The sequence below is a fragment of the Tyto alba genome, unplaced genomic scaffold (assembly GCF_018691265.1).
Source record: "Tyto alba isolate M040663 unplaced genomic scaffold, T.alba_DEE_v4.0 Super-Scaffold_6, whole genome shotgun sequence".
NCBI lineage: Eukaryota > Metazoa > Chordata > Aves > Strigiformes > Tytonidae > Tyto > Tyto alba.
In genome coordinates this window covers 35304690-35319685 of record NW_024881327.1, presented here as the reverse complement: position 1 = coordinate 35319685, position 14996 = coordinate 35304690, and the positions used below count along the sequence as shown (strand labels likewise).

Sequence of the window (14996 nt, the reverse complement as noted above, 5' to 3'; positions counted from 1 at the left end):
AGATTTAGTAAATTTAAATAAGGTTTGATACATTGATTTTTACATGTCAGTTTGCTGCTTGAGACTGATTAAGTACTGTTACTTAAAAATGTTAATAGCTTTACTCTGCTTACTAGGTAAGCTATTCCTGGCAAGTGTTAGAGAAGAGGTTTTAGTTAACTTCACTAAAGCCCACCTTTCAATAAATAATGCTCAAGTTCAGTGTGCAGTTACATGGAACAGCTGATGCTGTTCAGAAAATATTGGAATGGGTCCTTGTTAGTGTTCTGTTTAAAACCTGAATTTGCTTCAGGGTTTGCACCCTCTGCAAGGTGCTGATGCAGATAGTTACACATAAGAGCACTGACCTCAGAATTTTTCCTGCTCAGGTAGAACTTTCAGTTTAAGAACAGAACTCTGGAATGTATTTGGGTACCTTTTCAGGGTGTTCGTTGCATGAATTCTGCAGATCTCCTTAATTTTACTTAAATTTATCTGATTTTGCTTGCTTCTCAGTTCTAGTGCATTTCATATATGCAATCATTTCTACAGCTTTCCAATCAAAATATGGGTGAAGTCTCAGGTTACACATCCTTATTTTTTTGTGAATGTATTGACTGTTTTTTGTAAGGTGCTTGTGTTACACTGCTCTAAGTAGATCAATAAAATTGATGGTTTACAGTCTTATCTGCTTTTCTGCCATTTCCACACCCTTCTCTTTCCCTTCCCCCTGCTGTTGACTGCAACTTAGCTAACAGCATCTTGAATCTTATTTTTGATCAAGATTGCAGTTGTAGTGCAGTAACTTATGTAACACTTTTTCATAAATTACTTCTGCTTATAAAAACAGTGAAAGGATTTTGACACAACCTTGTGTTTTCCCTTCCTTCTCCTTCTACATATGAAAATTGTTAACTGTTCTCAACATCTTTAGCTTTAAACTTGTGTAAATATCAGTAAAGCCATTAACCCTTTTTTAGGTATTTGTCCCTAGAAAATATGAAATGTCTCCATATTTATATAAATTGTTGAAAGGGATGGTGAGGCTTCTTACCAAAACATTGGATCATACTAGAGCTTTAGAAAACTAAGTGTCACAAGGTTTCTTTGCTTTAGCCATTGCACAAAGATTTAGACTTTTGCAATAGATATCTCACTTAAAAGTACAGGTTGTCATTTATTTGGGGCTAGACATGGCCATGTATGGTGGAATTTCAGCTGCTTTGCCTTCATAACCTTGTGCATACAAAATGTCTTTTAATAGAAAAGTATTTCTTATGGAACTACAAGATGCAAAGCAACGTTGTACTACATACCTTGTAGCTTTAGAAAAACCTAATTCTTGAACAAACATGCCTATTCTTTCTTCTGAATGGTTATCACCTTATTTTGAAGCTCTGGTCTTCTACAGGCATACTGGTTCTTGACAACCTGTTCTCTTACTGTCTTTCAGGAATGCCTGAAGTTTTGCTGAAACTCATATCTCTTCATTATATACAATTATTGCTTTGCATTGATGTGATGGTAAAAACATACAGATTTTGCAAAGGCGTTCTTAAGCAGTTAATTTCTGTGCATGGATAGAAACATTCTTTACTGTGGACATGAGGAATACATATGCACATTGAAAGGCAGTAAAACCTGTGCACAAATGGAAATGCTATAAGATTGCATTTGGGATTTGATCGGGATTTTCCAAGGATTTCTTCAGGCTTGCCTTGCTCTTTCTTCTGTTAGTTATCACTAGGTATTTACTTTGGGTTGTAAATGTGGTGGGTTAGCAGCTTCTTCACAACAGCATACTTCCTAGGAACATCCTAGGACCATATGGCAAGCATACAATTAACATTTCATGTGTAAGAATGACTACTGGTAGTACATTTTTGTTTTCATTTGTGAATTGTAACCCTCAGCTTTGGAGGCAGTTGTTAATCTGGAATCTTCCTTTCAAAAGAGATTATAGAAATGCTGGTTGAAAGGGAGCACTCACTGGAGGTCAAACTTGTGCTCTAAGCAAGAATGTCACCATTGTAAGAACAGGTCATCTGTAGTGCTTTCTGGCTAACTTCTGAAAACCTTTAAGGGTGGAGAATTTATATTCTCTGAGTAGCTTGCCATAATGCTGCAATGCCCTCCTAGCAAAAAAGGGTTTCCTGATGTCTATCCTCCCAGTGTGTAATTTGACTGTTGCTCCATGTTACATTGTCTGCTCCCATTGAGCAGGGTTTGCCATCTGCTGTCAAGAAGATAGTTGAAGGCTACTGTTAGATTACCTTAGCCTCCTCTTCACAAGGCTGAACAAGCCTAGTGTTCTGAAAATCAGTGGTCTTCTTGAAATTTTGTAGCACTGAAACTTCATTTTCTTTTAACCCTAAAAAAATTGAACAAATTGAGTACAGAATTTGGAAGGCAAAAGTCATAAGAACATATAATATTGGTTAAAAATGAACCTCCAAAACAAAAATAAGGTTGCATGCTGCAAGTATGTCTGTGTTTAATGTGTATAAATATGGTCAAACAATGAAACATTTAACTTAATTAAAAAAAAAAAAATTACTTGAATATTGTAGGTAGTCAGTTGACTTGTTGCAAAAGGATAACCTGTTTCTGTATAGAAGATACTTAACTCTAAGTACTTCAAAATGTACATTTTTCAAAGATCTTTTCTTCCTGGAGGTTATTTGTGTGTTAGACCATCACATATGAATAATGACCAGTAGGCTTTGGAGAGAAACCAGGTGAAAGAAATCACATGTAAAAGGTTCTTTCTTTCATCTGAATTTAAGAAGATATATGACTAGAAAATAGAATAGTTTTTTACTACTCCAGTGAAAAAAAGATTGATAGTTTACCACACAAAACATTTAACAGCTTCAGACTGTTTCTTGAGAGTGAGTATTAGGTTGCTTGAAATAGGGAATTAGTAGCTCACAGAGAAGTAAATTTGTAGACTTGTTTAAAAGAAAGTTTCACATTGAATTTCTGATATGCCTAGACGGAACACTTTTCTTTAATGCCTTGACACTTCCTCCTTTAAATCTTGAGATTTTTAGATATCAGAATTATATTTTAAAGAAAAGAAAGGAAGGAAAAATCGAGAACTTAATTGCTAAGCTGGTAGGGTAGCGAGTCGGTAGTATGTAGTCTGTCTGGTGTAGGTGGTTTGTAATGTTATCATAGGTAAAGGGAGTGAGAAAATAATTCTGCAAGATAGCTGTTTATTATTCAAAAATTGTTTCTGGAAACAGCATGAACCAAAGTCTTAGACCAATGTTAGAGATAGATCAAAGAACAGCAATATTTGTATATGTGACAAAGATGGGGCTATTACAAGAAGCTGACTGAACTCAACTTTGAAAACCATGGTTTTAATATGTTATTTCAAAGTGATATCATCACAAATTGAAACTTGAGTATGCTCACCATATTGTAAGCAGACAGCTATCTTGCAGAATTATTTTCTTACTTAACTGACACGAGATAGTTGGTTTTTGGATGTCAGTTTTGTCAGATACTGCATTTAGGGCATGAGATTAGACCTTGGTGATAAAGCCTGTAGAATATATGTTCCTTGTGTTTGATTAAACCAGAGTGATATTACAAAGTAGAATAGTATTATAAAACATGCTCCTCTTTGAGATGTGAATTAACGTTCAGGTGTGTTTTATTGTTTATGGAGGCCATAAACCCAGCAACAGGATATCTAACAAAACAAGACAGAAACACCAACATACTTGAAAACAATCCTAATTTAATAAAAGTGTTTTTTCTATATGTTCTATTTATAACATGTTTCTGTGGAGAGCAGAAGGTCTCGTGAAATTAACTTCCTGGGGTTTGTGAAAATGGGATCTAATTGGATGTATTGAAGTAGAATTAATCTTTCATGCTTCTGGTTTACTTTTGCTTAATGATGAAGAGGTAGTGCTTTTAACTTTTGGAAGTTACTTAATTTTTTATACTGAAAATTATGGGGTGCCTGTACATGTTGATATTTGATATATCAAAGAAAAGTAATGTAGCAGAAACACTTAGGTCTGTTGGAATTTGGCACTGTGCCCATTTTCCTCCTTCTGTCTTTTGCAGGGAGCAAATAGCAGAAGCATTGGTAAATCTGTGCATGAGATACCCATTTCCATTTGTAGTATGTGTCCAGCAGTTTAAAAAAGTATCCAGGATATGATTTTTCATGCTTAGGCTTTTCGAATATGATACATACAAATCAGTATTAGTGTTTAAAGTCTTATGTAGGGCTCTAAAATATACACTGAAATTTTATGTTTAAATATGTATATATGTCATGAAGTACCTGTGATGACTCTCATAAGTAAAAGGAGTCATGGTCTGGAAAAAGCTTACTGCTCTTTATTTCTTCCTGATTTTCTTTTTTCCCACTTTGTCAGGAACATACACTGGGACTTAAGTGAGGATTTAAGAGTAGATTATATATGTCTTAATGTCATTGGTTACCTTCAAAGTTACCTTATACCAACATTCTTTTGCTGTTGATTGTAAACTCAATTGTTACAGTGTCAAATTTTAAAAGATTTTTCTGCTTCCTTGTTCTTTCCTTTGAGCTTTCCTTAAGTATCTTCCTGGCTGTTCTTTCTCTTCAGAAAACTGTCTTGTTTTGCTGCCAATAACAGAAATTTTAAAAACCCCCCAAATAAAAGTAAAAATCCCAAACATGAACTCACTTGGCTTTATATAGCCAAGTGTCATAGTTTGTCAGCTTTGTGACAGATCTGATTGTTGCCTCTCTTTTATTTTTTAAATAGTCCCGTGCATTGAATTCTTAATGAATGTTCTGGCTCCTAGGTTTTGGAAACTGGTCCAAAAATTGGAGGTTGAAAGAAGGGACTACATGAATTATAGCAATATTTGGGACAGATATGTGCTTAGCAGAGACCGTGAGCTTGCTGATGTAAGTTTGTAGAGATGAAGTATCTCTAAAGACCTACCATTTATGATGTGGTCTGACTGCAGCCAAAGTGGGCTATATCTGGAGCTTGTGACTTCTCTAGGCTTGTGGGGAGAGAGCCTTAGAGAAAGGACAAATTCTGAACTTGCCAGCAGTGGTGTTAGAAACATCTGTCAAATCTTGTGGAGGTTTATTTGTGTTTGCTATCACTCCAGCTCCTGCGATAGTGTTACAAAAGTCTGTTTTCAATTTCATAGGCCACAAAATCTACTTTAAAAAACGCAGATTGCATCAAGTAGGGTGTTCAATTTTGTATTTGAAGTCCAGCCATGACATCAACTTGCTGCAGATCAATATGTATGTCATTTTTCCACTTGATATTTGTTAATTGCAACAAGTCATCTAGGACACAGCCTTGTCCTATGCCTCCTAGTAGAGAAAACGAGGATCTAAAAAACGGAGCTGGAGTTTTGAGTAGTGTAGATGTTGTTCCACTGCATTAATTCAATTTTCCACGTTACTGCTCCTGTACCGTATTGCTGGCTAGTTTCACTTGTAACATAGGGCGTGTCAGGACTGGGGTTTAGCAGCAGCACCGGCTGTAAAGTGTGGTTCTGCCTGGCTCTGTGTGGGTTTCCTCCTCTTCTCTCTGAGCCTTTGCTGTCGCAAGCGTTTGTGCAGGCGTATAGAGAACCGATTCAGGCAGAATCAGTCTCTTGATCCTTCCTGCAGCATGATTGCACAAATGTGCTTATGTTGGTATAAGGAAGGGGATAGTACAGGGACAAGAACGAACGGCGGGGGCGCAAACAATTAGGAATCCTTTTATCATTAGTCTTTGGCTTATTCTGCTTTAGAGCATATGTGAAATTGCTGCCTTGGCTCTTCCTTGCATCCTGAATATGCTCATGCTCCTGGGGAGCAACTGACGGTATTTGAAGCTGTACAAGTAGTATTTGGCAATGTGTGTTGTCCAGGAAAATGTACAGTATTTGGGAACCTTGCTGTTGTCTTTTGTATGTGACTTTTCAAGATTTGTCTAGAGGTGGAATACTACTACTTTAAACTTGTATGCAAATTGTATCTAACTCTGATGGGAAGAGCCATATTTTTGCAATATGATTTTTTGTTGTGGTTGCTGTTGTTATTGTTGTTTTTAAAGCAGAATCAATCTGAGCTAATTGTCTCTAACATATGACTTACTCTAAGTTTTGGAGTTCTTGGTGATTTGAACTGAGCTTCCTATTTTTCTACTCTGCGTGATTCCAGTGAATGACTTTATGCACAGAATGTGTGTGTTCAGTGTGTGCTCATTGTGTAGTAAGTGGCTTCTATTTTATTGGCCACAACTAATTCAACTAAGGAATGCTTATTGGAAAACTACACTGTTTGCTACTATTTTTATGGGCCCAGAAATACATTTATCAGAGTGGTATCAACGAAGATGTATCCAAGATACATGTAACTATGGTTTATTTTAACAGTCTTATAATTGTAAATGTCACTACCTGTGTTAAGCTTGAGCAGCAGCATAATAATGATACGTTATTTCCAAAGATGTGGGACATCTTTTTTTTTTTGTGCATTCTGTAAACTTTTTTTTTAAAGGGCTTTCTAGATCTTATCTGCATTAAATAAGCCAACGTGAGCTGATACAACATCAGCGAATTTGTTTATCACTTGATGGAAACCATAATGAGAAAAATGTTTAGCAGTGTATTAGGAGGAGCAAAACTGCTAGTGCAATCTTGAGTTGTATGCAGAGCAGTTCATGTAAGCTTCTGAAAGTAGGATAGTCCTTAACCAGCCAGCAATCTGCACAAATAAATCACCACACAAGCTAATAGGACTATTTAAAGAAGCTGATATTTATGCAGCCTTAAAATTACTGATATATTGAATGATGCTAAAGGGAAATGTTTAATTGTGGTGTTATTGATTAAATAAAACAAATATGCACTCAGTGCCTTTGTATATCTGAAAGTCTAAACATTACATAGGCTGACAAATTTAACACTCAAATGCTAGAATCTTAACAGATTGTGTATTAAAAAAAAAAAAAGTGCCCTGATACTAAGCTTCCTTTACTGTAAGTACAGTGGTACATCTTTTTAATCTAGGTTTCAGTTGTATAATTCGGTTATGTTCTCTTAAAGTATAAATACATCCTGACAACATGTTGTTACAGGAACTCTGAGGGAACTGATGATGCTACAGATGGTGCTCACAGAGGATTAAATTTGATTCCTTGGTTAGAACAGTTAATAATATACGTACTAGATCAGATGGTGTAGAAGACTGAAGTAATTCAGTAATGTCAGCAATGTCATGCTTACATTCCTGATTCATGGATATAGGATATGATTATCAATCACATGTGAAAACAAATATATCAGAGGAAAAACTGGTGTGATTAAAAGTACAAGTTTAAAGATACATAATTTAATATGAAAATAATTAATATGACTAATATACTCTAATTCCTATTTTTAGCATGTTTCAGTTTATTTGTCTGAAAGTGTAAGGATTTAGGTCTTGAAAGATGCTTATTTTAATCTTAAAACCACATCTGTAAAACATTTTATGCCTTTTACTAAATTTTTTTATAATTATGTAAGGTGGTAAAATCCTTTTCAAATGCTTCTCCCCCGCCTCCCCTTTTTCACTTTAAGAAGTTGTGAACTACGTTTTCAGCATGAAAAAAAGTTTGTCAATGTTTAAATTATCGGCCGTACTATCATGGTAGTTGTATCCTGCAGATCACTGTCTTCCAGAAAGGCATTCAGTGGCTCATGTCCTGCTTAGCTCTTGAGCCATATCTGAATAGAAATTGGTACACTGAATATTGACTTTCACCAGGAGGCTAAAGATCAGGCTTCAACATTAATGCACAGCAGATGTGTTAACAAGGATGGAAATCTAAGCAAGAAGATGAGGTTTTATTTAGAAAACAGTTACTAGGAAGTTTGCTTCAGAAATCACATGGACATATTGTCAGACATTTGAAAGGTCACCTGTAAATTGCTTTTCTGGTTTCCTGACCAAATTAAGAAAGTGACTTAAATGCTCTGCTATTGTTCTTCCTTAAGAGCTGACAAATTCTTGGGCAGGTTGAAGTACTTGATCAGGGATATAACTCATCTTTTCCAGCTTCCTGCTGTTGGAAATGGGAGAAGGCTGTTAGAAGAGCAGTAAAGAACTAGTCAGACCTAAAATACATGAAAAGCTTAGATGTGTGTTGTTATATGTGCTTTGATATGTGTTTGCATTAATGGTCACTGAATATATATGAATACACATCTGTAGTTTATTTCATTAGCTCAATTAATGTTCTGTTGGCAAATTAACTCAAATAGTGAATTCACAGTCCTGTTTCTTGGATAGCTGTAACTTCTAAGCACATATGGGATAAAAAATACCCACTGTCTTGTTCATTTTGTCTGAGTTAAGGGTATGGTTTTATTGTTTTTATTTTAGGTGAAGTTATGAATTTAGGTCATCTTTGAACCTATGCAATTTTTTTTTTTTCTTGGAGCTGTTCTAATTTTAGATGTTAATAATTGCTATAATGTGCAAAGCGTACATCATACATTTTTAAAGGTCTGTTAAATAGTCTTCACTACCAAATCAAGATACACAGATGAAAACTTGGACTTAAACTGCATTAAATATTTCCCTTCTCTGTCTTGTTGTACTAATAAATATAAATGAGACAGACTTTCCTATTGCTGAGAGTAGGCATTGGACATCTGGCACTTTTTATTTTTTAATGAAACATTCATATGTGTTTGTAGGTTTATATAGTAAGTATTGTTAAAATACAAGTAAGGTTGGAAGGAGGAAAACACGGAGAATTTTTTATGGCTTGCGTAAGATACATCTCCCAGTTTCCTTTCATGTTGCTTTGTTAGGGTTGGCAGGAGTTGCTCATCTAAATCAGTCTACTTTGACCATTGTATACAACAATTGTCCAACTTCCTCTTCCCTTCAAACTGTGTAATTTCTCAGGGAGGGTGTGGGAAGGAGATGGAAAAGCCATGAATCCATCTTCTTGATTTTTGTTTATTCTGACAGCAGTGTTGTAATTTAATAATTAAATTCCTAACAGTCTAAGTTAAGTGTTTATATGGATATTTTTGTCTTGTCAGAAAAATCATTGACACGATTAATGTATTCAAGCCGCTTTTGCAACTTCCTTTTTAACCAAGCATTGCTGATTTGGGATAGTTGCTTTTAATTTGGTGAAATTAAAGCAAAATTAGATTTGACATAAAATTTAAGTATCTAGAGAACTGCTTTTATATCTCTTCCTTTGAGTAAATATTTTTATTGCTAGTAAGTTCTTAAATAGTTTTTTAAGATAGTGTATGATGATTTGAATGTCCTAACACGTGATCAGAAAGTTGTCATGTTCTGCAGCTTGTTTTGAAGCATTTTATCTAGGAAAGATTAGAAAAACTTCAACCGAAATCTGTCTTGAAACTTGATTTTGCTAATAGCATTATATGGCTGAATTTCTGCTTTAAATAACAAACTGTGATTTCACTGATTTTTACTGTGTATAAAAAAAAAAAAGAAATTTAAGTTCAGAATTAGACAGCTTTTGTGGGTGTGGAGAAAGCAGAGATGAGCTAATGGTGATTTAGGGAAAAATTAAAGCCTTGCTTGCCTCATCATGTTTCAAGTTTCCATATGGGGGAAAAAATATAATCGATTTGCATATATTAAAAGATACTGAAATAGCAGAATAAATGGACACTTCTCAATAGTGACAAAACCAGTTTTGGATCTCTTGTGCAAAGTTCACTTATTGAAGTGGTAACGACTTAGTCTAAGGATGTTTGAAGTATGTTTTTTTTTTTACTGAAAGGTGTTCGGTGGATTTTAAAAGAATTATGGCAGCTTTCATGGAGTTGAACTGCAAATAGTTGTTTGTTCATTTTTTGTTTAACTGAAGTGTTACCAGTCACTAACACATGCATTCAGAAACAAGTGCTTCAGATACCTGTCTTTGCAGTCAGGAGTTTCATCTGTGACTTTTGTTTGCTGTTATTGCATGAGTTCATAAGCACAATTTCAGAAATCACCTGAATTTCTAACATGGAGTACTGGAAAAGCCTAATGTGAAACTTCATGTTTTAAAATACTTCGGAGACAACAATGTCCTGAATCTCCTTCCCTATTGCACCCTTCCTCTTTCTCTGCTGTCTTTAGTATTCTTTCCTCTTCAGGAAGCTCATTTAAGTAACATCAGTGTTGTGATTAGAAGATAAGTGTATTCTGCCCTTTTTGTCAAACTTTTGTCTGTTTTTTAAAATGTTTTTAGTGGAAAGATGTGCTGCAATGATGAACTTATTTTTCACTCTAATAATTTAAATAAATGTCACAAATGACATTGTCAAGTTAGCTGTTATATCCTGCTCAGCCTACTTGCCATATGGAGGAGTTTAATTATTAAGAGTAGGAGTGATTTGCTTTGGGAGCTTTTAATTGAAGGATTAAATGAAGCTCACTCTGAGGCTGTCTTTTCAGGCATTTGAAGATTTTAATGACATGTTATATAAGAATTTAAGATAAAAGCAACATGTTTGTTGCCTTTCCTGTGAATAGCTGTTTTGAACATCTGGTGAAATTCTTGAAAACACTTGATTTTTAGTAATTTCAATAATGTGTAGTGTACCTGACACTCAGATTTGTACTCAGGTCTTTAAAAATCATTCTCACAGGTTTTTTTGCTGTGAAAGGAATCATAGTGAATTGATGAAGCAAGTGTAATGTATTAAAGTACAGTGTAAAACTAAGGCACAAAAGAAATGTAAGGAAATAGAAATCCTAGTCAGATGAAGATGCATTTGGTGGGGGGTTGGAGATATTGTGGCCACCTGCTTCAGCTCTGGAAAATGTACAGAAACCTTACTTCTGTCATCAAGGCTTGCTGAAACAGTTATTTGAAGCTGAGAGTATGCACTTAGGAAGCTGACACTTGTGCATAGTGCTTGCCTTTTCTGTGAGGCTTCCCTTTATCCCAGATGGTTTAGGAATGAGGAATCATAAAACTAGCAGAACATGGTACACTCCTGAATTCATCAGAAAAAGGCAGTCATGGAAACACTGTGGGCTTCCATAGGACTTGCCATATGTTAGTGTAAAAACGTGCTATTCCTTCTCAGTGAACGCTGAGCATCCTCGCAGAATAAAAATGCCGTGTAGCAGCCAATCTCTACAAATAACTCCCAATTGCTAAGTTGCTCTGAGTGAACTAATGGGGAAATTTAAAGGTGTTCAGATTTTAAAGTTGGAGGTGCATATCTCGTTCCAGGTACCTCTGAAATTCATAAAGCTTTTGTGTGTCAGTGTATTATTAGAAAGGCTTTTTGAGGCATTGAAAAGACTTAAGGGCTCAGGTGCTTTGGAGGCCAGACTGGAACTGCAGACACCTGGCTAGTGTCCTGCTGTCACAAGCTTTGTCTCAGTCATAGCTTTTATGCTCCAGTGCCCATATGAAAAAGTATGTATGTGTGAGCTAACCACAGGGTTATTAGCTGTTTGTTGGCCTATCTGTCTTTTCCATTATGAAGTCTGTTAAGTTCACAACAGTTTTGGGAAAAGTAAATGCAGGATAGATGAAAGACTGCGAGGTGCATATACCCTTTTGCCTTGGAACCATTTCTAATGATGTATTTCTAAAATACGTTTCAAGGGCTTTGTGGACATGAAGGCTTGAAGGTATAGGTGTAATTAATTTTCCTTACTGGCTTGTGTTGACAGTGTCACTTTAAGTTTAACTCCTGTTGCTTTCAGGAAATGAGATGAAGAAGCTGTGGTTTTGCAGTTTATGAGAATGTCAAAAGGAAGGTTTTCTTTTAGGGTCACCTTACTTTAACCTCATTGAAAAAGAGAGAAGAGAAAAAAAAAAGAGGGCGGGGGGAACAAAAAAAGTGCTGATTGTTACTTTCCCATTATCTGTAAATACAAAGTTTCCTGTATACCCAGTTGAATAACTCTCTAATGGGTTCACTATCTAACTGTCTCCTAGATGACTGGTCTGTACCTGTGGCCTTGTGCAGCTCCCTGGACTGGTGAAGACTACTTTCTCCTCTTGCCTCTGAGCTAGAAGGCAGTTACTGAGTTACTCAAGACAGGAGGAAGGTTTGGTTCAAAAGCCTCTGTCAACTCTATTAAGGCATAAATTTGACATTTAGTTTTTTTTAATAACAAATTCCCTCCTTACCATGACCAGAAATTCTGAAACATCCTTGCTTCTGAGCAACATTAAAAACTGAACTGTAAAATAACTGCTGCCTGGAGTGACATATGGTGTGCTTGTATGACTCTTGTCTACCTCATCTAAACTGTATCTCTTTCGTTTACCTTGCTAATTCTTCTGTGCTGTTTGTTAAAGGAAAGGTCAAATTCTAATCTGTCAGATTCACTCCCTGAGTGAATTTGGTATCATCTCTGTGGCCTTTCCTGTGATGATGATTTTGGACTAAGTGTGCTTATGACAACACACCAGACTAGGGCAGAGAAATTCGTCCAGACATGAAATTAGGTTTGTCCTTAAAGTACAGTAGGTGGTTTGGAATCCCAGAACACTTTCAGTAGGGTGGATTCAAAGTGAAAAATAAATTATCAGCTAGTCTTTATAATTTGCTATGGGGCCTCAGGCCTATATTTATGATACTTGCTGTATCTCGAGACTTTTCCTGTTGGCTTTTATCTTAATTACGTGGATGCTTGAAAAGTTTCTCATCATACTTCATCTTGTATTAATTTGAATTGTTTTTGCCATGCAGGTGAGGCAAAATCCTGCATGTTAGAATGTTCTGCAGAGCTGCAGATGATTAAATTTCCATCAGCTTTTTCTTGGATTTGATAGGGTTTTATAGGTGCGCGCATGAAATGGTTTTCACTTATTCTTTAGGTTGTGGCTTTGTAATTTGTTTTTGAGAATCTTCTCTGAAGAGAAGGATGACAAGTGTTGTCAGTCTGAAAATGTTTACTTTTACTATATGAAAATAAGCTTGAAGGTAAATTTGGATTCTGTTTAGAGTGGACTAATTTTTATTACAGACAAGATGTGGTCTTACTCCATGTTTTTCAGTCACAAAAGGAGCAATTAGAACTCTGTCATTTCTTGAGAGAGCTCAAGTGTTCCTGGAGCCAGTGTATGGGACATTTGAAGCACAAGCAGCCTGTTTACTTCTCTCAAGAAGTCCCATGGCTCTTTAAAGTGCTTTCATTTTTAACCTACTGAAAAAGGAATGTTGAAGATAAATAAATACTCTGATTAAGAAACTGATCAACCTCAGTTTTGAGAAAATGTGCTCTCAGAAAACATTTTCAATTTGAAAAGCTGGGCTTTCAGCTGTACAAAACTGAAAGATATTTGATTGGGTGCTTGCAAACTGTCAACACTATTTATCTGATGTTTTCATTTATGTAAGAATAGAACTAAGTACAAATTAAACAAGTTGGATGTGTTTGAGGAACCTGTTTCCCTGTTCTGACAATTAGGCTTTCTTCTAACTTAAAACACAGTATAGATCTAATCTTGTAGTACAAAGATGGTTCTTCTGATACATGATTCTATTTAAGTAGTGTCATATTCTTTGTTCATGGCTATTGGAATTTAATTATTAGCAGAACTTTGAGGTGATTCATTGCTATTGCAAGGGAAGCCTTTCTACAACAAGCATTCTGTATCACAGGGAAAAGCTCTTTAAACCCGCACCAGAACCCCCCACCCTCTCATAATAATTTTCTCACTGCAAAGCAAAAATCTAAAGGCTGTGTAAATTAAACCTTATATAATGAAACAGAGCTGAACAAATAAAATAGAGATTATATATATATTTTTTTTAATGTGGAAAAATTACTCAGTTTCAATTTTGTTTCATGAAATATTAGTTGCATTCGAAGGCTGAAAATTGTTTGTGCTTGGCCTGGTTTAATGTTCAATAATTGGTATTTCTGATTTATATGAAGAAGTTCTAAAACCAGCATCTCTCTGTTCTGGGACAGTATCAGTGAAGTGTTAGTTTTTTCATAGGTGCATTTTGGGGGAGGGGGTTTTGTGTGTGTGTTGTTTTTTTTTTTTTTTTTAAAAAAAACGATACATGAACAAAGATAACAGGTAACGCTTTATTCACTAATTTTATTATACGGAAGTTAAGGAAACATGTCTAGCAGTAGGGATCAGTCCTGTTAAAATGCGTCTGAGATTCCAGCTATGCTGTGGTTGTTACCTTTGTACTTCTGCTTTGTAGCCTTCTGCAAGCAGAGTAGTATCAGCATCCATTATTCTTGATTATTTTAAATTATAATATTCAGAAATGCAGAATCATGCCAACTCAATTGATAAGGAAATACTAAACCAATAAATTTATTTTTCTGTGCAAACTCTCGATCCTAGGCATTTCTACATGTGCTTCCTTTTCATTACTTATTTAAATGAGCTGTTAACAAATTCTGTAGTAACATGAAAGCTTAATCCTTGGATAAACTGGAAGAAGCAAAAATTACTCATGCTGCCTCAGTTTATATTTGCATTGATATGATTAAAGTGGAGGGTTCCGGTTTATGGGACTACTCAGTGCGTTTTTGATGGCTATTATAGTGGGAATTCACTATCTTATTAAAGCTGAACTTTCAAAAATTATTTCTGTGTCCTTTTCCACCTTCTGTTCTTTGATGGTGTTTGGTACATCAAAATTAATGAATTAGCTATTAGTTAATGCCAAGGTCTGTGAAAGACCAGTCTTTAATGATGGTTGATTGACACACATTGTAGAATTTTGGAGCATTTGGTGTGTGCCTTGTGGAAGGGAAGGAACAGTCTGACATGGTGGAAGTGGAGCCATCAGATGTGTAGAAATCACGAGCTTTCACTAATGAATGCAAATGAAAGTGCAGTATTTTTGACCTGGAATCCTGCTCCACAGTGACTCTGCTGTTCTTGATCGGAGCGTACAGGACTGAGATAATGTCATCAGTTGAATTTTCTGTGTGGTGTGCTTTCTTCTCTTGCAGTCCTCCTTGAATATTTTTCATTCTGTAGTATTATCTACTTTGAATTTGATCTGCAATGTGGTAA

The 14996-nt window shown here is 35.6% G+C and overlaps 1 protein-coding gene across 2 annotated transcripts in view; it reads left to right on the top strand.

The window, feature by feature from the left end:
* The window catches only part of STIM2 (stromal interaction molecule 2), an 81385-nt gene that overhangs the window by 27707 nt on the left and 38682 nt on the right, over positions 1-14996 (top strand). The gene's annotated exons all lie outside the window — the stretch shown is intronic.